Here is a 12860-nt window from a genome sequence, read left to right as displayed (position 1 = left end):
GCAGTCTCGATCCAGACACATTTGAATTGGTTGTGGTTACTTAGGAACTTGTTTACAAATGCTTGCGTGTCACTGCTTGATTGAACACTTGGATTGGTGTGAACTGGCTCCCTACCGTCTTGATCAATACTATGTGAAAACCCTCACTCAGCGTTATTTATTTATTTGATTTCTAACCCGCCCCATTAGCCACACGGCTCTCTTGAGCATGTTTTGTGGATGTAGGTTGTTGCATTGTGTGAATGCAGCCCTGCAAACAAACCATGGTATGTTAGCCACAGGGCGCCCACAGTGTACACCCAAGCAATGAAGAAGGAGCTCTTTTTTTTTGTGTTTGTGGTTAATATCCTGTAGTTTGTTAAAGTGGTTGGATTCCCGTGACAACACCCCAAGGTTCAGCGACGGGTTCAACATCAGCCCATACTCATTCATGAGGGTTATCCTGTTGTATGAATGCAGCCACTTAAAAACATTGGTATGAGGTGATACAAACTTTCCAAAATATACAAAATATTCCAGCAGTGGAATATTTGTAGTTGCCCAGTCACATGAGCAAGTAATCATGTAGCAGGCACCAAGTGAAGAATATGCATGCATCAGATCTTCATAGTGAAGGAAAAACATTTGATATGTGCTTGAAAACTAATGACATGTCTCAGGGCTAAGTTTCAGTATTTGGAACAAATTCTTATGCTATGGTGCCCATTATTAATTGATTTACTCGGGACATTTTTACCCTGTATTATACAAACAACTCAGGACAATATGCTGGCAGCATACAAAATGTAACTATCTAATAAAACCAATATTAAACCCACCATCAATGCTTAAAGCACCAATGTGCCCAGAGAAATCTCTCTTGGCACCTTCAGAGCTCCTTGCCTTGCCTGATTTTTATTTCATTAATGTAATTTTAATTAAAACAGGAAACAATAGGAGGCTGGTATGCTGCAAAGCAATGAGCTGCCCTCTACCTTCATTTTTACTTGGTTTCGAAAGAGTGATTTTGTGTTTTAAAGCTCAGGTGTCACCTCCATCTTATTGCTCACTTAGGTTTCTAAGTAAGTTACTTTCCTTTTGGTTTTTCCAATTTGTCTTCTGAGAATAAAGACTTTATGACCACCCATGTACACCAGGGCAGCCTTTTTACAAATTTGCAATCTATGGCCACATGGCAGCCATTCTGCAGAACACTCATGACTCTCAGAATTACATCTGCCTATCAGGAGGGCTAGAGAGCCTGGTGGGAGGCAAGAGAAGTGTCCACAGGCACTCAGGTGGCCAGAAGCAGCACACCGGAGACCCCAGACCTAACATTTGAGGTAAAAGCATATGAATGTTGCAAATGGACACTAATGTAAGTAATACTCATATCAGCTGCAAATAATTACAATTCCCTGACATTGGTACCTGTTTGGTGTGAACCAGTCCTGAGCTCATGTCTGCCTAGGTTATCATTCTTAACAGCTACTCCCTACAAGCCATATTCAAGGATTCACACTGACCAATCAATCGAGAAAAGTCAAGTTTAACTTGACTGTGTTTGTTTTCCGGATTGTAGTCTAAATTATGTGGTTCTGCAATGACTGAGCTCTCTGATACCTCACAGTTCAATCATTCCTAGGATGGAAAGGTAAGTGATAGACACTAGTGAGGGGCTGAACTACATTAATGTAATATTTCTAAGTATAGGCTAAAGTATCATTTAGGCTGGTTGATGTGTGGTATTTACATGTCAACAGAATTAAAGTACGTCATCCTGTTAAGATGCCAAAAAGATGTAATTAACATATTGCCTATTAATATCAGGCAGTTTATAGGGTTTGGACTTTACCTATGGGTATTTCTGCTTGCTTTGGCCAAGGTAACAGAACTCTGTCCTGCTGCTCTGCAGTTCTTATAGCCTCTTCTAGTAAGTCTGACTAGCAGGGTGCTAAGTACTTCAAATAGAAAATAGACTTAGTTTGAATCTGGTGAGATCCACAGCTTGTCTTTTTTCATGGAAAGCGTTTTTGTTGGAAGAGGGAGGCAATCATTTTATATCCAAAGCCAGCTCTGTCTTGTCAACAGCTTGTGGCTCACTATATTTTTAGCAAGTTTAAAAATTAGGGTAACATTTTAATGCAAGTTTAGACAGAAAAAGGCCTACAGCTATGTTGGCAGGGGCATACTGCAGACAGTAGCCCCTTTTCTGTCTAAACTTGCACAGGATTGCACTCTAAGTCTGTCAAATTGATGCTGGTTTCAAGTCTGTATGACCACTGAGCTGCTCATAGTGATAGGATAGAATGCTCTTACAGAAGTTTCTCTTATAATCTTTGCTGTTCTTAGTAAATTTATGGCATTTTATGTTGTTTGTATTTTGAAATCTAAGATTCCTTGGGTATCTGACTGAAGGAACAAGTATCAATTACTATAATAAATAACATTGGGGTACTCATGAATATCTACAATGAGGTGATACTTAAAAATTAACATTGTCTACAATTGTTCAGCTGTCTACAACTGAATTTACCCTTTAGGGATTTGGTTTTTTCCCTATTCAGAATCATATGACCACTTTGATTTTGTTATGGCCACTGTTAATAACTTAAACCAGAAAGGACTTTGAGATGCACTGACGGGAAAACTTTAAAAAGGAAACTTTAAAAAATTATTACATGCATTTTCTTACAGAGTTCAGAGTTTAAGGCTTACGTTGTAATCCTGTGTTTATTTGTATGGGAATAAGTGTCATTGGATACCGTAGCTGCTCTGAGATACTGCTCTGAGATAACGTACATAGGGTTGCTTTGTTAGCACACAAATTGACTGAGGCTCAATAAGTGAGCACATAATTTGGCTGCAATCCTATATCCACTTTAGGATTAAGACACATTGAATTCAGTTGAATTGAATTCTGAAGAGAGAGGTATAGGACTGCTTTTCTGAAAACAGTGCAGTTCTAAGGATGGCTGTTCGGAAATATGTCCTACCAAGCTTGCTCCAAAATACATACAGAGAAGGTTATGGTCTTAGTGCAATAGTTGAATGCTTGAGGCATAAAGTAAATTAAATACAAGTACAGCAACTCAAATGAACTGTGGATCATAGTCCAAGTAAGAAACAACACTGTGGTGTATTTGCTCTGGCTGATTACAAGTAAATATTGTGTTGCAAATAAGACTTCTTTAAAAAAAAAGAAGAAGAAGAAGGTGGTACAGTAAGCATTTAAAGACTTTAGCATCTCCCCGTTCTTGAGAGGCTGCTTCTGACTCTTCTTGCAATAACTGCACACAGTTGTAAAATCTTTAACAGTTGAAATTCTTAAGCCTACACTTCCCTTTGTTTAGGGAGGCAGTGCAATAAAACTCCTATAGCTTCTCTTTGGACATGTCTAACTAGACAGCTCCTATAGAAAAATGAAGGACGATTTGACAACTGGATGTAACATTAGCAAAAGAGCTTCTTCTCTCCAGCTTGACAACAATGATGAACAATTGTCACCTGCCCAAAAGAACAACCTGCATCCTACTAAGGACAGAAATAATATGCTGCTGATTGTGGTATAGGAGACACTTTTAAGTAACCAGTGCTGTGTAAGTTTTAGCTTATTCTCTGAAAGAGTATCCTATAAAGATCACTCTGTTGCTCTCTTTCTTTTAGACTATACTCCAGACAAACTTAATTACTAGGCTAGTTACATGACATGCATGTTTATACTTTCTGCCTATCCTTCTGTACTTTTCTCTTTAAAGTTTCCTGAAGTACAAAAGCTGGTGACATTAACCCAGGAAGGCCAAGAAGTTTGCTATCTTAAATCAATGATTTTCCCCTCCTTCAAACTTTACTGACAAATAAATTATGATTTTCTCCTAATTTACTTCTTTCTGGAGTACCTAGAGCCTTGGGGAAGTGTGGAAAAGGCTGTGGCACTGAGAACTGTGACTTTGACAGCAGTCACATACCAGGACATTAGCCAGTCAAGACTCTATGTTTCAAGCAACCATAAGTACACACCTGCAAAAGACTGCATTTTAAAATTGCACACATTTCTGCAACCCCCCAAAAAGGGGTTACAAGTCTGTGAGAGTCACTCCAAAGTGCCACTTGGGGGGGGGGAGGTTCCATTGTACTTGGCACTATGGGAAGGATGAGTTCTTCTAGACTTCTGCTAATTGTTGGATGCGTGCTTGATTTCTCTTGATGACTTGATCTATTGCTGTCTGTGTTACATGATACCATACTCAAGCTGCATCTAGGGGCTCTTTCATAGCGTCCATTTTAACTGAATTATTGAGATATTTCATGGCAGAATATGAATAAAGATTATCTAAATGTTGCCCATTGTCCCAAATAATTTCTACATGAAGATCAAACAGCTTCTGTTAATACATGTGAGTGCAACTAATGATAATTTTATTCCCTTCTTGCTTCATCCCCTTCAACTTGCTTCTATCCAGGTATAGAGGATGTAACCATTATGATCTTTTAGCTGGTTATTGGAACCATAGTACATGGAAGGCATCTACCTTTTTCATTTTTTGTGATGAAATAATTTCAGGGCTTGCCTTAGAACCAGTCCAATAAACTAGTGCTGAGAAACGTAGAGCAGTTGCTAAGGTCAGCAATGTACTACTGAAAGTTCATCTTTTGCAGGCACTGTATTGGCCAAGCTGAAGCATCTTTTCAGCAGCAAATAACACACTGGATTGCACTTGGTTTTTCACCACCAGGATTGACTTCTGGCCAGAATTCTGAAAAACCAGACAGGACAGTCAGTTCTCATATATTGACATGAGGTAGCATGCTTCTAGGTCAACAGAATTGTTTCTTGTTCATTCCAGAGTATGGGACATGGAATAACAGACTTAAAAGAAACCAGATTTAGATAAGAATTTTCTCACTGTCGGACCAGTATGACAATAGAACCTATTATCTGGGGAAGTGAGGAAGAGTCCCAGAGACATTCAAAAATTGTTTGGACAGTCATCTATATGGGGTTGTGGAACTTAGTGTCCTGCAATAGTGACGGGGGTGATGGGGTTGGTCTTGATGGCCTTCTGGCCCTTTCTAACTCTACTATTCTATTCTACTATTACTACTACTACTATCAGCAGGATTAAACCATGGCACCTCTTATACACTGATGTATGCTACTAAGTGTATCAGCAGTGTTGCTTTAATATATTAGTACCAAAACCAAACAAATGTCAAACTGAATTAACATAACCAAATCATAGAACTCAGACCAGAAGTAAATCCTGCAGGGCCAGCTTCAGGACTGAGCAAAGTGCATTCTCCTGGGCCACGCCTCTCTCGCTGTGCCCTGGCAACTTATCCTGGTGGCAGCAGGTAATAGTGGGCAGCACTGCTCCATATAGCACCAAAAGGTTCTACCTGTCAGCAGAACTTCCTCAAATGTCCCCAACACAGTATCCCTTCAAAGCATTGTAGAAATGGAAACTAAGGCTACACACAATCATCTGGCATGGCTTGAAATATCACAGCAAGTCAAAAATAGCAATGGCCCATGTCTTCTCCAATGTGGTGCCCTCCACATGTGTTAGCCTGGCTGATGAGAAAAGGTAAAGGTTGTTGTCCAACACACTAGGGAAGGCAACACTGGCAATTTCCCAAGGTGCTGAGGCCAGCCCTGAAATAATACTGAATTTATTTAATTCCCTAGGGTAATTTTCCTAGGGTTAATTTCTACATTAGCAAATAATAATTAGGCTATCAGTTATAATGATTGCAATTAGAACCTTCTAAATTACACCAAGGTTGTTTATAGTACTGAAATGTGTATTACCAAAGAGAAAGGGTTTCAAAGAGTGCTTATATGTGAAAAGAGAGATCCAGGATGGAATTTCTGGACTTTTTTTAAGTGTCAAAGGAAGGTCCAAATCCAGTGAAAGCTGTAGTACTGGCTGACGAAATAAAGGCTGACCTTTCCTCTCAAGGCAGCATACAAATGTTTTAAACAAACAAACAAACAAACAAAGTTTAGAACATACCTTCTAATGGCATCAATTATTTTCCTAAACCTCACTACCTTAAGGGGGAGTAATCTGGGAGGACTGCAACACATGGGAAGAAAGGGGTTAATCATGCTCTCTTCAACTATAATTTCGCCCTGAAATCACACACATTCCTTACAATTCTTCTTGAGGTACTCATGAGCCTCTGCATTAAACACGCAATGTAGCAACTAAATATTGAAGGCAACCCGAGCAAAATTAAGGAAAATAGTTAAATATTGAGGCATATAGAAAAAACTGAGAAAAAGTCTTTTATTAGTATCATTAGTGTTCTTGGAAATAAATTTGCTTTGAAAAAATAGATTTGTAGCCTGTGCCCAAGGAACCAGGCCTATTGATTATCCTGCTCCTACCACTAAAATAGAATACTCAGGCAAAAGATTGCTATTAGTTTGTACTGATGCTCAGTACAGGATACTTTAGAAATGTACTCAAAGAATCAGGATACTTCCAAATAAGTCCTTCAATGTGCAATTGCATTGTCTCATTCATGATTTTACAGGGGTACAGACAGTTTAGTGCTCTCCCATGTTTTATTACTTTTTCATCACCAGGAAAACATTAAGGAAGGATGAAATAACTGTGCAATGCCTTTTGATTGTTAGTGATAGCAGCTCTCTATCTAAAAGCACCTTGTGTAAAAACTGCAAGAGAATAGTTTGTGATTCTATGGACACAAAGACGCTTGTTTATTACATCACAAACAAAGATGGAACTAAAGGAACACTTAAAAGGTACCACAAAGCCTCCCTCTTGTTTTCAAATGAAGACCAATTAATGTGTTATGGCATAACTGTAGTAGACAGAAATACTTATTCAGAATCTCAAAACTATCTGAATAATTCCTGGCAAAATCCTATACCGCACTTGGCTGGATTGTAGAGAGTGAGGAAAGAATATGTCAGTGGAACGGTTATCCAATGCATGCTTAGCCTGGGAGAGGAAAGAATATAAAACACAGAAAAGGCAAAAATTGTCAGAATAAAAACAGATCCTCAAAATAGTACATCTGGTTATGGAAAACCTCGGACTCACCTGATTCTTCTCAAGATCCCACCCATTCTCTTGATAGAGAAAAGTGCTTATCTCCAATCAGCAGGTTATTTAGTGTTTAGGATACTATTGGAAAGTGCTGCTGAGTGATTCACTACTGTCTACTTTGCAGAGGCTTGTCCTAGTCTCTGTAGGCTTAAAACCAGTAAGGATCATATTTGGTCCCACCTTCAGAAGAAATGTAGCTCCTGCTTCAAGTTCTTTATCAGATTGGAGTTTGGCCCTTCAGCTAAAAGATGTTCCCCATGCCTACAACATAACATGCTTCCCTGATTTGGACTTTGCAGCACTAGTAATGTTTCTACAACACTGGTGAGGAGTGGGGGAAAAGGAGGTCCACTTCAGTGTGATTGCAGCAACTAGTTACTGCTGTTTGACAAGAATATCCTACATGTCCAAAATATGGTGTGGCCTTTTATTCACATGGGCCTCTTCATTCCATGTGTAGTTTAACTGCTAAATAGCAAAGGCAACCTGAGAAAATTCAGCAAAATAACTTAATAACATTTACATGGCATATATCCCAGAATAGATGTATTTAATCACAGCAGATGAGACATGTGCTGCCACAATGATGGAAATCACTCCTAGGATGCTGTGGGTGTCTCCAACGGTAGGATAAAAATGTAAGAGACATGCTGAATCAGATCAAAGACCTATCTACTTCAGCTTATCTTCACACTGTGCTCAATCTGATACCCCAATGAGAAGTCTACAAAGCAGGGCCTGAATGCAGTACAACCCTTCTGTTTATGTCCCCCAGCCAATGTGATATGGAGGCACTAAAAAAAGCCACCATCTCAGTCAAAAGGAACAGATTGACACAACTACTTTTGAGATTTTAGGTGGAAATAATCTTATTTGTTGCTAGTTGCGAAGTCATGTCTGACCCTTTGCGACCCCATGGACAACACTCCTCCAGGGCTTCCTGTCCTCCACCATCCCCCGGAGTCCACTTAAGGTCACACCCACTGCCCCAGTGACTCCATCTAGCCACCTCATTCTCTGCTGTCCCCTTCTTCTTTTGCCATCAATCGTTCCCAGCATTAGGCTCTTCTCCAGTGAGTCCTTCCTTCTCAGGAAATAATATTATAGGTAGATCTTAATTTTGTCTATGGTATGAAAATATGAACATAAACAAATCCTTGTCTACATTAATACTTGTTTAACCACATGCTTCTGTATAAACTGATACAGAAATGTTTTTCATTATTGAGTAAAAATAACACGTGTTTCTTGATCATTCTAGGAATAAAGTATCACCCACAGCATAGCAACCTAAGATTAACCTAAGAGGTCAGTACTGCTTTCCAAATGTTCTCTTTAGTTATTGGCATAACTGATTGGGAAGAGAAACAAAATGTTTGCAATTTGAATGTACAAAAAAGGACATGTAACACACATGAAAGAGTTAACTGTAGTGTTTTTTGGCTGTTCTAAAGCGTTGCTAAGAAACACTGTTGGGACTTAACCAATGAAAAGCACCACTGATGAGGTAATGGTGTTGCTTTATGTTTCCCTAGCTTGCCAGTCAAACATTACTGGAAATTCAACAAGCTACAGTACCCTGGGAAGCAAGATTTTAATTCCTGATACAGTAACTGAAGTTGTTAACCTTCCTTCTTTTCCAGTCTTTTTCAGTTCTGAAAATATAACTCTTCAAGATCCTGCAACAATTTCAATGCACATTACAAGTATTTCTAAAACCAAATGGTCAGCTGATTTCTTTCCATATGTGACTAGAATGGTTTTCATCTGGTGATGAACTGTATTAAACAATATTCTTTTCACTGGGAAGTGAAAATCCAATAGTTGTGGGATGGTATAATGATATCATGTTGAACTTGCTGTATGGCTAGGGATTATTGTTGATCATATGATTCGAAACATTGTTTTTTTTATGCTACCAAAGCTTGACTGCCCTTGATTTAAACTGCAGTCCTGTTATATAGTACTGGAATAAGTTCTAGTTTTATTTCTATTTTAAATTTCTGTTTTTAATTCTTACAGTTACTTTGAATTTTGTTTGAATTATAATTTAAATTGTATTAACACTAATATTGTGGGCCATTTTGTGAAGACTTTTTGTTGGAAAAAAGACAGGGAGATGATTTCTTTCTTCCTCAGCTGGAAAAGCTCTAAGGCATAAATATAATAAATAGCTGCAATGAGTTAGTAACCCTTTTTAAAAAGCTAGCAAGCTTGGCTTCTCCACATTTGAATTGGGGTTGGAATTTAGATCTACTGAAGCATATCAACTCAGAGGTTTTCGCACATCTATCTGATCATTCCAATACTTACAGCACTCTATTATCAAGGTATCAGATGTGACCAAAATAAGGATTCATTTCTGTGTTTTAAAATGTAGTCTACAACTTGAATGTGTTCTAAGATGATACACCTGCCCATTGTACTAAACTGGAGTTGGTATCTACCCAATTTCTGCCACTGTATTTACATTTGTCTGTCCCGTTTCCTCATTTCTAGTTCATTAGACAGTACCCAAACAAAGTACCCAAGCAAAGGTTACACCCAATTTTCAATACATATAGCCATTTATTAGGAAAAAGATATTCCAGTATGTTGCAAACTTTAAAAAATTCTTTTAATTTAGAGGGAGAAAATCATTTTATTGAAGAATATGACTGCAAAGATATACCATGTAGGAAGAGAAACCTTTTCTTAGACCTTTAGTTCCTTATTTAAAAATCTGGGTTCTTTTGAAATAGAACAGCTACATGTTCACATATTGCTAACTCACTCACACTTCTATTTCTCTCCCAACACTCTGAATATCAGTGTAGTTTTTGATGTTAACAGACATTTAGGGTGCAATCCTACACGTTTAAACAGAAAAAAACATTCTACAACTCCCAGAATTTCAAAATATATTTTGTGCTAAACATTTTAGCTTCTATCATCATCAGTTTATGACCACCAAGAGAGATATTGTGCTGCTTTATACTATTCTCTTTCTCTCTTAACAGTGTGTGTAGTATAGTAAATCTGGATTGATGATATGAAACAGTTGGAAAAAAACCCCCTTCTTTAGCATGTTCTTCCTGCACTACATAAGTCAGCATGGATTGAACTTTAAAGCCTTGATTGGTACTTTGTGAATCAGTCACTGGTCCTTCCTTAATCAGGCTAACCATGGCAGGCAGCCAATATTGTGTCATTTGAGCCTGCTGCATTCTCTTTAGGATAGCTTAATTTTCACAACAAGCCACCCCGAGAACCCATGTGTTGTCTGCACATGAGAGACTGATTTTATTTTAGGTTGTTATTATCAAGCCACTTAGGCAAAAAAATCCACTTTTTGTGAGCTTGCCAGTAGAGAGCCACTGTGGTGTAGTGGTTAAGAGCATGGGACTGGGACTCGGGCGACCTGGGTTCTAGTCCCCGCTTGGCCATGGAGCCAACTGGGTGACTTTGGGCCAGTCACAGACTCTCAGCCCAACCTACCTCACAGGGTTGTTGTTGTGGGGATAAGATGGCAGAGGAGATGAAAGCTGCCTTGAGCCCTTTGTAGGAAAAAGGCAGGATATAAATCGAAAAAAATAAATACTGCCTCTAACCTCTTTTGTTGGTAACTGCCCTTTCATCAAAATCCAAACAACACTTCGGAGAGCTTGTCATTCGTTCAACCTCTTCTAAACAAACAATTCAGGAATACATAAATGTGTTTACAATTTCAAAAAAATATTTTCCCATTCTTTCACAAATATGCAATAGTATAATTTTGTACAGTCGAGATATAGAGCCTTGCCCAATCAATTTCCTTGTACATTTCATCTGTCAAAGGGAAAGTTGGAGTAGGAGCCACATAGGGAAATTGACAAGGTGCACATGGGCTAATTTTGCATATTTGCAAAGGTCCAGGGAAGAAAGGATAGTAAGAGAAAGGAGGGACCCATTAGCACAATTCAGAAACACCAAAATGCAGGAAAAAGGTAAAAAGAGTAAGTGCACGAAAGTAGTTGGGAGACTGTCTCCCACTTGGCAATATAATCTGCTTACTTTTAACTCACATTTCTGTGTCTGCCACTTTTCTTGCTCAATTCTCCAGCTAATCCAGAAAAAGGAGTTATTAACTCCCTCATCCTTTTTACAGTTCTTCTCAGAGCACCTGCAGTTACTGTGCTTCACTAGATGTGTGCAAATCTCCCTGACATTTTTTGTTAAAAAACAGCCCCAAGGCCACTGAATGGGAAAGAGTCAGTCAGCCCAGTGGGGGAGGCAGGTGGGGGTAAGTACTGCAGATGTAGGTACCTAATTTGTTCAAGTTCATTCAAGTTTTTTTTAACCTGTCAGAAATATTTGTACAAATGTAAAAGCTGGAGAGTAAAATTTGATAGGGAAAAGTTGAGTGGAAGGAAGACACTGACAAGTACCAATTAAACTTGTTAAACAACATCATATTGCCAAGAGGGATATATTATTCTTTCCACTCTGGTGTACTTACTGCTGTCACCTTTCCCCCTCCATTTTCAGTGCTTCTCAATCACATTACTCGGTCCTTCCTTTCTCGTACTATTATGCCTCCTTTAAAAATCTGCCCACATAACCCTATATGCAACCTTGTCTTGTCAGTTTCCTTGCATTTTACATATTCCACTTTCTGTGTTCCCATGGGGCAGCTACAAGATGTAAGGTAATCAATCAGTTAAAGTTATACTTGCACAAGTGTAAAAAACCAGGAAACATGTTAGAAATTACAAATATTTGTATATGTCTGAAACACTGGTTTATTTAAAAGATGGCAAATGAAAAGGTGTAGTGATCAGAGTGGGAAGGGGACCAGGGGTTCTGTTTCAAAGGTGAGTGGGATACATGCCAGAGCCAGCTAGAGGACTGAGGAGAACAAACCATGGCAAGCTGAAGGGTTGTTCAGCAGACAACTAACCCATCATGGCTTATTCATCGTAGTATGGCTTTCAGTGATGTGTGAATCTGCCCATCGTGTTCTGACAAAAAGGATTGTTGACAGATATTCTGATATTAAGGAATCTACACCTTTGTTGTTTTGTTAGTTCCTTCTGTTTCTCCCGCTTTCCCTTTGCTGCTCATGCGTCTTTAATTGAGAGCGAGCAGAAACAGTCAGGAAAGACATTTTATCCACATTCTTCTCCAAGTATAAGAGAGTTATGGAAATTCCTACAAGAAAAGTTTAGGTATATTACCCTTGTGTATAATTCTGGAATGTCCCCCAACTGCAGAATTTCAGCAGATTCCTTATGTTTGTTCCCTGTGTTTGTGAAAGAGTTGAATAACAATGACTTTTAAAATTATGCAAATATTGCTTACCCTACTGTTGTTAAAATTCATAGTTTAACATTATTAGCTGTTCATATAAATGATAGCCAATTGGCTTCTTAGCCCTTCTGATGCTGGCACCCATCTCTGAATTTGTCTTGAAAATGCTATAGATAAAAAGTTATTTTTATATGAACACTGTAAGATCTGCTGTATCTCTAGAACTCTGTAAGGAATTGCTGTTAAAATAAAGGACTGTGTAGACTAAATTATATTTTCTCAAGATAGTTTATAGTCATTCAGCAGTTTAGACATATAATAAATACAGAGTCACAAAGTTACACACTGGGCACTTTCACATGGTGTGCCAAAATACTCAGGCAATAAACCATGGTGAGTTGATTGTCCTGAAAACAATCGACGCTGTGCCTGCCAGACGATCAGATGGTGGGTTTGTACTTCCCTCTTCCTTGGTCCTTCATTGGGTATCCCAAGGGACACTGTGGCAGAACCAACTTGTCTCCCCCTTGC

Source organism: Varanus komodoensis, unplaced genomic scaffold, assembly GCF_004798865.1.
Source record: "Varanus komodoensis strain SLA01 unplaced genomic scaffold, ASM479886v1 scaffold1, whole genome shotgun sequence".
NCBI lineage: Eukaryota > Metazoa > Chordata > Lepidosauria > Squamata > Varanidae > Varanus > Varanus komodoensis.
Note: the sequence above shows the minus strand (reverse complement) of the source record.